We start from the raw sequence: 12,104 nt of genomic DNA on the forward strand, positions 1-12,104 counted from the left end.
CTTCTGCTCCCTTTTTAGTAGGCTTTCCCTTGTCTCTCTTTCACATGTCTTGTGTACTACTGTTAAGACAACAGATCTTTGATAATGTGAAGTTCATCGCATGCCGAAGTATTAAAAAAACATGTTGGTTGGGGAGTTTTTCTTGAGCAAACAGTCAAAACGAACAGGAACAGGGATAGAATGGTCATGGACCCCCAATGTTGTCATATCCTAGTAGTTTCCACAACAGTACAGTATGGCGGAATGAGAAATCAACCAATACTATTTGTCCTTTCGTTCCCTTCCACCACTTCATTGAATTTCATTCTTATCCATTTGAAGCCTTGTCTTTCCCTTAGGAGAAAAAGGTTTTTAGTTCAGTACCTGGTATTTAACCCCTTGGCCGCAGTGCGAATTTGGCCGCGTCGCGGGGGAGTGGGAGGTGAGCGCGGAGCTGCCATGCTCTTGATGGAACCACGCCATCATGAGTCACGGGCTGGGTGTGCTCATGACGCTGTGGTTACGTCATGGCACCGCCCGCTCATTAATTCGCCCGCACAGGCGGGGAATTAAAGCAGTGTGGGCGGAGAGGAAGGCGCATGACTGAACCACGCCGTCGTGAGCACACGCCGCCCGTGGTTCATGACACCGTGGTTCTGTCATAAGCAGGCAAGGGGTTAAAATGTTGTCAACCAAGCCCCCCAAAGTCACACTTCTGATTGAAGATAGCTAAACTAACTTTAGTGAGGTATTAGTGTTGTACCTTGTGCAAAATCATTACAAAGGTGGCAAAGCTGGTATCTCGCACGGTGGCATTATGCTTTTCTCTAGGCATGCAGTCCACCCATGATGCTGCCAGTGCCCATCAACTAGGTATGGAAGAGATCCAGGGCGAAGGAAGGGGAGAAGTTCCAGTGTTGGCAGGGACAAGTAGTAAGTCACTTTACTTTCTTATTGAAAATACTGTATTTGCTAAGCTATCCCACCTTTCACCTCCGTGCCCCCTACATTTTGCCACCTAAAACTGCAGTGCAGTTTAATTTGGCGCTGCAGGGTAGGGGGCTAAACGTCCATCTGCTTCATTTAACAATGTGACATGAAGTTTGCAATGCTTACAAACCGAGGACAAGGTATGTTTTCCAGCGCCCACTCAGTCTTCTACTACTTCACTTCATCATTCTTTCTGCTCCAGCCTACCCAAAAATGTAAATTATTCCCATCTTGGCATGTGCCACATGTTTCCGCCAAAGTGACTTATATTTAATGGCTTCCATTTCGAATTAACGCTTCCAATTTTTCCCTTCCATTTGTCATGATCAGTGACACCCAACCATTCCATAGCTAAACCTCTACCTAGCCCTATCCCAATAACTTACCTTTTGGTAGACTAACTTTTCCTAATGCCAAGTAAAGTTATTTGTTGAAAAGAAAATGCGGTGGGGAGTCTAATGTGGGACTAAGGGCCTGATTTAGAGTTTGGCGGATGGGATACTCTGTGACAAACATGACGAATGAAATTTGCTGTTCGCTGTACTACAGTGCATCATTTATATTCTATGTACTGTCTACTATAATACGGCCACTAGTCAGAAGAGATTATTGGAAAATCAGATTGAATAACCAGGTTTTGATGCTACATTTCAAGAAATTTTCATCTGTAGTGGCTTGCAGATTGAAGGGAAGAGCATCCCAGGCAGAGGCAGCAAGAGCTGAGAAGGAGGTGTTGCCTCATTACTTCCTTTTGGTTTTTGGCACAACCACCAACAGACCATCTGAGGAACGCTGAGTTCTTGCTGGACTGTAGAGCGTGAGTCTGTTGGTCAGGTAATGAGGACCTGACTGATGAAATGCTCTATGGGCCAACACAAGCCACTTGAATCAAACTCTTGCATGGACTAGCAGCCAGTACAGTCCTTTAAGGTGCTGACGTATCTGGTTGTGTTTCTGGAGGTTTAGAAGAAGCTGGTCTGCAGCATTCTGCACTAGCTGGAGTCTCTTGAGTGGGCACGTTCTGAAACCCCAGTCCAGAGCTTTGGTATTATCCAGCCTTGGGGTTATATGGCATGTGTTACTGTCTTCTGGTAGAGTCAAGGAAGTAGAAACAGGAACTTTTTAAGGACCTACCCTATGAAATCCTTTAAACTAAAATCACGTTTTGATTATGTTGGCAGTCTGGCTTCATTCCTTGCAATCAGTTCAATTGCATTATGTTATGCATGTGGGGGAAAAACTTGTACTTGTGACTAATCACATCAAACATTCCAATGGCACTAGGGGACCAGCAATGTTATGTTACAGTGCCACTAGAGTATAAACAAGTGTTTGCGCTGAGCATAACAATTAATGTTTTCCTCCTGGATATAGCTACTCCTGCTGCTGGAAGTAAACAAACCCAGCGGGAGACAGCCTTGAGACTGCAGCCCCAGAAATTAGAGGCTGTGGCTGCTAAGTATTACCCATTGGTGGCCTTGGAGGAGGAGCCTGCGTCTCTAATTCTTTTGGGCTACCAACAAGGCCTGCCTGCAACCCTGCAATGCCACCGTCACCAATATCGGTCCACAGCTGCCACCCAGAACTCCAGAATTCACCCTGCCATAATCATCTGGCCTCCTGCCCTGTCACATTGTTCGTGAGCTGGCCCTCATCAGGCAGGGCCAGCGGAACCTGACCCAAGAGATGGCAAGTGTGAGGAAAGACCTGGATGCCTCAGGGACTTAGCTACTGCCCTTGTCCTGCCCTCTGTAACTACTGACCACCAATGGGGGCAGTCATCAACATACACAAAAATTGCAATCTCTTCTTCCCGAGAACAACTTCAGTACTAAGGGGCATATTAGAATAAACATTTGGTTACGTTACTTTTGAAGTGTTCGTTTATGACTTGTAACTTTTCTATCAGTCACTTTACAAGTAGCAACTTTACATGTATTATATACTATTCTTTTAAAAGGAGTTTCCACTAGTTAGTTACAACTCATAAACTTACTACTCGTAAAGTTACTGCTAGTACAGTTACACAGCAATAGTAAACTTACAGAAGAAGTGTCACTTCTTTACCTTTGTGAATCAGGTTATAGTTCACACTAGTGCTACCTATACTGGGACAGAAATTGTTCAAAGACTCTGCACTATGATGATGCCCCTTTCATGCCTAGGTGGATGATAGCAAAAGAATGGCTAGCTTGCTGGATTGCTTGCTAGACTCAGGTACGCACTACCATTAGTGATCTACAAGGTTCAAAAAATTCAACCCAGTTTTTGATACAGATTACATTCTGTTTAATTGATTCTTGACTGATGTGTTAATTCATATTTTCATTCCAAGAAAAATATCTTTCATAGATATCACATAAACATAAATCAATACAATACATGAGTTAAACAGAACACATAATTCAAAATATACTTTCAATCAGTGTGGATGAAGATGGCCCAATGCATTTCGAGATGAAAACATAGTCCCTTCATAAGGGGCAACACTGTAAATCAAAATATAATAAACAGATAAGTATGCACATACAAATGGCGATCCATGAGCATAAACTAAATTCATATTTATCTCTCATCAAATTGCTAAGAAACAGTGGCTTCATCAAGATCAAATGAATTAAGCAAACAACAGACATTTGTCGATAAGTCAATCAACATGATAATTGCAGACATCATAAATCTTTTTAGATATGTCATGTAAGAGAAGTAAAGAAACACACCACCACCAATAAAGGTAACCCAATGTGCGTCATTTGAAAATACTACTTACTCTAACGAATAAACAATTACACCCAACTCGGTGAAAAACTCAGCTATTGACTTCAAAGTCTTACAAAAAGTTTTAAAACCAACAAAACACAAAATTTATTGACCTCCATTATTATAGTGTGTAATATTTGGTAATTGTAACCGCAACACAATACTTAAAATTTAGAGAGAAATCGAAGTTGCACAACCTGTGGATTCCATACAAGAAACAAGAGTTCACTATCCACTAACTTAACCATGATTCTAATTGTCTATACTACCGAAAGGCAATCAAATAACGTACCATGAGAGAAAAAGGAGTTTCTCTTGAAGATATTACAATCTTGTGGCCGAAATGACGTTTAATAATGTGCCCTGTGAATTAAGCACCAAAAGTCAGTCTTTCACCAGCTACAAAGTTGAAATACCAAACTACACTTCGACATAGCCCACGCTTACCGTGAAAAGAAACTCGGCGTTTCTATCGAGCTCTTCATTAGCGCTCACTCCTGTCATGTGACCCCAAAGCTACCAAACGTATAAATATGATCGTGTACTTGTATACGTCCTCCCGATTGGCCATTTGCTGACGTGGCTACGTCAAAGCCACAGCAACCAGTATAGCGAAGCGGAGCATCCACAAAACTTTATTGAAACTTTGACATTACCACAACGTGTTAAATCAAACGAATCCGATAACGTTTACACTTCACAAATGCTTAAACTCAGTACTTTAGTGTCCTCATACTCAATAAACAAGCTGGTGTAAAAAAAGAAACGGCTATGCACCTGTCCCAAATTACAATATACCAATCAATATTATAGACCTTCTAGAGAGGAACTTTCCGATAAAAATAGTCCTAATAAACGTGTGAATGATCACAAGAATAATGCCAACCTTTGAAAAAAATTCTGTCAAAACACAAAGAAAAAAGAAATGATGAATTGAAAAAAGTGAGAGAATAGAGAGAAAAGGATATATGATGTGTAATAAGAGTGTCGAAGATGATGTTAATCACCTCATTCATGTAGATACAGTTATAAAAAGCAACTAAGTTCCATACGATCATTGAGACCACCGGAGTTTATTGTGCCTAACCGTTTTATCCAGAATGTTTCCCTTTGGAGCAGTTTTTTATTCATATCGAGGCCCACTTGTTCTAGCACTAGCTCAATGATTTGACATCTAATTTGTGCAATTGTGTGATGTTTTTCTGTCCAGTGTGTAGCTAATGCAGAGGTAGTACTAATATTTCTGATTCTTCTTTTATGTTCAGAATTTCATATTTTAATTTTTCTTTCAGTTTTGCCCACATATAATAAGCTGCATGGGCACTTAATTACATAAATTACACAACTGGTATTGCAGTCTCCATCGTAATACAATCAAATCTTTTCTCCCGTGTGTGGATGAGAAATCATGTTGCCATTAATAACATTATCACAATGTACACAGTTTGCACACCTCCGCATTCCACTGCATTTCCGTTTTTTGGGATTGCCTTTTCCACTGGTCAAAAGTTCCTTAATATTTTTTGATTGAGTATAAGCACATAATGGACGTTCTGAAAAGAAATTCTGAAAGTCTGTTTCAGATTGAAGAAGCTCCCAGCATTTATTGATAATGCTTCTCATTTTCTGTGAGTTTATCGAAAATTTGGAAACAAAAACATTCCTTTTGCTTTCCACTCTGTCTCTTTTTGTCAGGAGTATACGACGATCTTGTTCCAATGCTTTTGTTGCTGCATCATCCAGTAGATTGACAGGATATCCTCTTCTTTCATATTTTTCCTTAAAAATTGCAATGTTCTCAATGCAGTCCTCCTCATTGGAAACGATGCGATTGAGTCTCAAAAATTGAGAGGAAGGTAAGGTGTTCAATAAACTTTGCGGATGAAAACTCCGAAAATGTAACAAGCTGTTTTTATCTGTGGCTTTCTGGTGTAACTTCGTGATTATTTGATGTTCTGCAATCTCAACCCAGACATCCAGGAATGCTACATTTTGTTTACTTAATGAATAAGTAAACAAAAAGTAATTCTAGGGTTTTTAGTATTCAAGTTGTTAATATTTTCAATCAGTTTAGATTCCATTCCTGACCAGACCATGAAAATGTCATGTATATATCGACAATAGAATTTCAGATTATCCATCCAATCACAAGTCTCAAAAATGTGTTCCTCCTCATATTGGGCCATGTACGTATTGGCGTAGGCAGGAGCTCCTACGAAGCCCATCGAAGTTCCATTCAGTTGCATGAAAAATGTGTTAGACCATTCAAAATAACTGTGAAGTAAACAAAAATTAGTGAGTTCAAGCAAAAAAACAGGATTGATTTCAAGTTCAGGATGTTTCAGTAATATCCATTCTTGGGCTTACAGTCCTTCTGAGTGGGCAATTGATGTGTACAATGATACTACATCTATAGTCAAGTCAAGTCAATCAGCTTTATTTCGATAATAAAAATATCATAAAAGCATTACATAAAACAGCAAAGTAAAACCATGTTAGTTAAAATCCAATGGCTAATCGGATAAAAATGATACACTTTCCAATAAATTAGATAAGAAGGTCCAATACATGACCGCAATTAAACTGAGTTTTAGCCTTTTACATCTGATTGACCAAGCCCAGCCAAGGTATTTGGCCATACCACAAACATACAGGGGCCGGGCATCAGACCTCAAGATTCGCAAAGCGACTATATGGTGTCTGGTACCCAGCTCCCTGCATAAGGGCTTTAGCTACAAAAGACCTAGGAGTTTTGTAGGCCGGGCATTCAAATAAAAAGTGGGCGACGGACTCCACTCTAGAAGTACAAAATATGCAAAATGGAGTGGTTTGTGCTGGAATGTTCCAGCGGGCATACAATTCTCTCAATGGGAGCAAACCCACCCTGAACTTGAAGTACAGCGCTCGATCAAAGGATTTAGAAATCAAATCCATATATGGTTCGCAAAGGGGGACATCCTTAATCCTAAGTGGATGTCCTACTAAGCTTGGGGTTTGAGTTTAGGTTGTTAGCTACCCACAGCCAATACATGGTTTAAGGACAGATTTAGGGGGAGCACTCCTGGATGCCCAGGCACCTCCAAGACCCAGACTATCAAACATTGTTTTAACATTGGTTAGCCACCCGATTTTTGACCAGCCGGGCATTGACAATATTTCCATTAGCCCCTCCGCGTAGCTAGCAAGTTCTGGAGTTCTCCGTAGATACTACATCTACTACATCTATAGTACATAGTACGTAATCTTCTTCTGCTGTTAGAATAATTTTCTCCAATTTGAGGATGAAGCTCGCTGTATCCTGTATATATGTATGCCGTTGTTGAATCAGTGGTTGAAAAAAATGATCAATGATTTTGCCTGCTGGCACAAAAAGTGAACCACAACCCGACACTATGGGTTGGAATGGAGGATCTTTCAGACATTTGTGCACATAGGGCAACATATATAATTTCGGTTTCCTTGGGAACTTGGTCATAAGAAAGTGGATAATAGGGCTGGCATGGGCTACTGTTTAGTCGAGAATATCCAGTAGCAGTTGGCATCACTTTATCCACATCCGCCCCGCCAAGAGAGTGATCCATTTATGGTGTAAATTATTACAAATAATAGATCACAAAGCCTGTGGGATGAGGATTAGGAGTTTCATGAATGGATTGGAAGGTGGAGTTAGGGAAAGGTGAGACGAAGAAAAACACAACATTCATCAAGTCAATGAGCAGCACATCATCACATCTGTTGTGGAAGGAAGGGTTCACTGACAAAATTTTGCCTCTGCAAATATCGTCATACCAAAATATCGTCACATAAATATAGTTTATTTTTTCAAATATCGTCATGCTATCTTTAGAATGTAAATGACAAAAATATCAAATTAAAAATATCATTGTCATTAATATTGTTATACAAAATATTGTTTTTTGAATACATATAAATATTAAACATTAACCCCTCCATGCTCATGATGAGCTCAGCTCGTCATGAGCACATGGCGAGCTGAGCTCGTCATGAGTCGTGGAACGCACACACGCAGGGATAATTCCCCTGCTGTGCTGAGCGTTCCATTAAACGGGCGTGGTTGTGACGATCTCAGCTCGTCATGAGCACACGAGAACAGTGGCTCATGACGAGCTGAGCTCGTCATGAGCACCGGGGTGCTGTGCGCGTCCCCCCAGCACAGCAGGGGAATGTGCCCCGCATCCAAGTGGGTAAATATATTAAAAGTTAACACTAATATAATACAAATTATATTCATTCCAAACGACCAGATGGGTTTCGACGGACAGGTCCGTCTTCTTCACTACATCTGGATTCACTACAGTGAGCTGCCTTTTAAATCACACTACACTTTGCACTCGTGACACACGTAGACACACTTAGGAGCAAGATGAGTGGTCATGACAATGGGTGAAGGAGTGAATGTGTCACGTGTCACTCACGAGGTTCCTGTTGCTTCCTTCTTGGTGATGTTAGCTCCCAACTCCTTCGTGAACTAACCAATTGGCAAGAATGAAAACACTTGCACAACTGCCTAATCCACAAGGGAAAGGGTAAGTGGATTGAGAAACAAGACACAAAAAACGTTGGATCTCTTCCTGAGATGGCAGTTTTCAGTTTCTCTTGAAGTGTTCTGGGCTTCGTGAATGATTGCACTTTCACCAATAACAAATAACCTTCAATATCTGGAATTGCACCTTTGACTTTTCTCTTATATAATTTAACAATGACTAGTACATACAATTTCTTGTTAAGCCCATTCTAACACTCCTGCAATTGTCAGGCTTCTAATATTCGGTCAATCACCTTAAAAAAACAATGTGTCCAATTATCATCAAGATTTTTAAACTTTGTAAATGAATTGGTTAGTGATTAGTGGTTAAGCTTAATAATTTATTTATTTAAATCTTTATTTCGGCAAAAATAGCCATAAAAGACACATGAATATACATACACGAATTAAAAGAATTTTAATTCCAATTAACAATCCTTAAAAAGGGTCACCAAAAATATTTCATTTAGCACGATTCAATTTAGCAGCAGAAATGCACACAGAGTATACCTCTTTGGACAATCTATCATAATTTTTCAAAGCATTTGACCCAATTTTTTTCGAATAAAGAAAACTGAAGTTAAAAACCTGCTAATACTGAACACAATGAACTGATCAGAATTTGTTTTGACAATCCTATATGCAATATGGCAACTTCTAGTCCCTAGGAGAGCACACATAGGTTTTAACCATTTTTTCCGTGCTTTTGTGTAAGCATTACATACAAAGAGCATGTGAATTTCATTCTCCAAACAGGAAGCAGAGCACATAGGACATATTCTGTTATTGTCAGTTGTACATTCAGCATTTTTCTTTGACCATCGTTCAAGGTTAGAAGTTAACATAAGAGTCCCGTATCTGAATTTCAGGTAAAGGGTCTTAGCCACAGGAGGCGCAATTTCGTCCAGAAATGTTTCAAAACAAGGTTCAACTTTAAACAATAAAAATTCATTGATTAAAGTACCAGTTCTACTCTCATATACAACCTTGTTATTCATATAGGACCAAAAAACTCTCTTCACCATAGTTTTTGCAGATGGTGGCAGGTTCTCCGGGTGTTCCCAAAAGGAATGCAACCCCAGCAGTCTAAACCATTTTTGTATGTGCCCATACCATGGGATGGAATTAAAAGTGTCGAGGTTTAGTACCTCTTGAAGACAGTTCCTATAGTCCAACAATTCTGGGGTGGACCAAACTCTAATCCAGAACATCAAGGGTCTTAAAATTGTAAAATGATCAGTTCGTTTAAAATTTATGTCAAATTGGAGTGGGATTAGGGGGGTGCTAGTAGGAACTCTTACAATAGATCTCATGAATTTATTATCCAATCCTTGGACACACTCTCTGGCCCAGGGACCCCATATTTCAGCCCCGTATAGAGTGGCAGATTGGATTTTAAATTTGAAGAGTTCAAGAGCAGGTGTTGCACTCTTGCTTACACTGGCATTCAATTTACTCATAATGGGTTTTACATTTTGAGCATATACCACCCTACTCTTCTCAAGTTGGGCCTTCCATGTTAACTTTGAGTCAATTACCACCCCCAAGTAAGAAAAGTTATCAACGACCCCAAGAGTTTGTCCATTAAGAGTTAAAATCCCTCTATCTGGTCTGCTAGGGTTTAATGCCATACATTTAGTTTTGTTAGTGTTTATTTCCAGGCCTTTTTTTTCACAGTAACCACTGAATGAGTTTAAGAGTATCTGGAGGCCCCTCTTAGTCTGGGAGATGAGGATGGTATCATCTGCGAAGAGCAACGCAGGTACTCTCTCTCCATTCAGCTGAGGTGAATCGTTGTTACAGGCATTTAAATGTTCAGGAACATCATTAACAAATATGGAAAATAGAGTGGGGGCCAGGACACAACCCTGACGAACTCCGCGCTCGATTGGAATATCGCGGGCCAGTTCGCCATTTGGTCCCCATCTAATGTTGGCGTGGTTTCTAGCATGTAACTCAATTATCTGGCTTAACAGGCACCCTGGCATCCCAGCTTTGTTTAAGGAACTCCAGAGCAATTTTCTAGGAACAAGATCAAATGCAGCTCTAAGGTCAACAAACGCTACATACAAATGACCCTTCCTAATATGTACGTACTTCCAGTAAATACAACAGAATCTGAAGACCTGGTCTAGTGTACTGGTCTTAGACCTAAAGCCTGCCTGAAATTTAGTGAATATTTTTGACTCCTCCAGCCAATCGTTCATTCTAAATAATAAGTGTTTGGCATAGAGTTTCTGCAGGGTGTCCATTAAGCTAATGGGTCTATAATTAGAGGGATCAGATTTACTACCCTTTTTAAAAATTAGCACAACTTCTGCTGCACGCCAGCTTTCAGGAAAGGAGCAATCAATAGATAAAACATTAAATAAATAATTGATATAAGGAGCCCAGACTTCGATTGCATGTTTGTAAAGGTCGCCAGGTATTTTGTCCGGACCGGGGGCTTTACTGCTTTTTAGGTCGTTAATTGCCTTCGTGGTTTCTTCCAAGGTGAAATCAAGGCATTCAGGGGGTGGAGGTGACCAAGTGTCCTCAGCAGCAGCACTGACATATTGTTTGTACAGGGATGTGAAGTGGTTTACCCATGTTCATCCAAGAAAGTGTCATTAACTGCTCTTCCTGCATGCCCCCCATTAGCAACCAACCTCCAAAAGCCAACATTGTCGTTTGTTTTGGCAGCAGCCAGCATATCTGCCCAAAGAAGCTCTTCCCATGCTTTTTTGGAATCCTTTAAGACGTACTTGTATTCTTCCCTTGCAAGTTTGACATCCAATTTAGAGCCCTCTTTTATTGCAGTTAGAAGACTCCTTTTGGCAATCTTACACAAGCGATTAAACCAAAGCTTCCCATGGCAGCCCATCCTTATATTTTGCTGGTTCTTCTTTGGCATTTTAGACATGTGAATCTTGAGTTTGTCAAAGAAGGTTTTGTGCAATTCAACGAAATGTGCATAGTTCTCAGATAGGAGGGGAGTGCCAGCTATGGGGCTAAAGTTTGAATCAAAGAGAGAATAAACAGCTGCAAGAGTTGTGCCATCTGATAGTAGATGCGGCCATTTTAGAGCACGTCTATTATTATTAACGTGAACAGATTCGCATGGAGCATCTGCAACTTCAGTGGGCATAGAGTCACTAAACATACGTGCTTCAATGTGCAGTTCCAGGGGAAAATGGTCACTCTCAACCCTGTTAGATACTCTGAAGTCCATCATAAAGTGCCAAATGCTTAGTGATACAAGAATAAAATCAAGCCTACTTACAGATTTTACAAAGGTTGGTTGTTTGGATAGGTCAGATGGAAGGCGGCCATTGCAAGCTCGTAAACCATGTTCAACTGTTAGCCTTAGAATTTGAACGGCTAACGTAGTGCACTTGACGTGTATAGCAGTCTCGAGCTGGGGGATGTTATAGGCATGCTCTTCATCCTCAAGAGCCTCAGTAATGCCAAGAATCGGTTCATAATTACAATTCAAGTCACCCCCCAATATTACTGGAACATCACCGACTACTGTTTTAAGGAATGAATCCAAAATTTCCAGCGTGGGTGAAACCCTAGAGTGACCTATGGGTCTATTGTAAATGTTAATAATATAGTATTTGTGCCCCATTGCAGTAGTGATCTTTAAGGCTAGTATATCCGGGGTTCCTGTATCTATGCTTTCAGCTTTTATAGATAGTGTAATTTTAATCCAGATGATAAGACCCCCCGCAGGTCTTCCCCTCTCTGATTGAGTTGCCACTTTATCGAAAGTTTTAAAACCCATCCTATGTGGGGTTTCCATGGCCCATGTTTCCTGCAAAAGGCAGATTTCACCAGAGTCAATGTA

This window comes from Lissotriton vulgaris, chromosome 9 (genome assembly GCF_964263255.1).
Source record: "Lissotriton vulgaris chromosome 9, aLisVul1.2, whole genome shotgun sequence".
NCBI lineage: Eukaryota > Metazoa > Chordata > Amphibia > Caudata > Salamandridae > Lissotriton > Lissotriton vulgaris.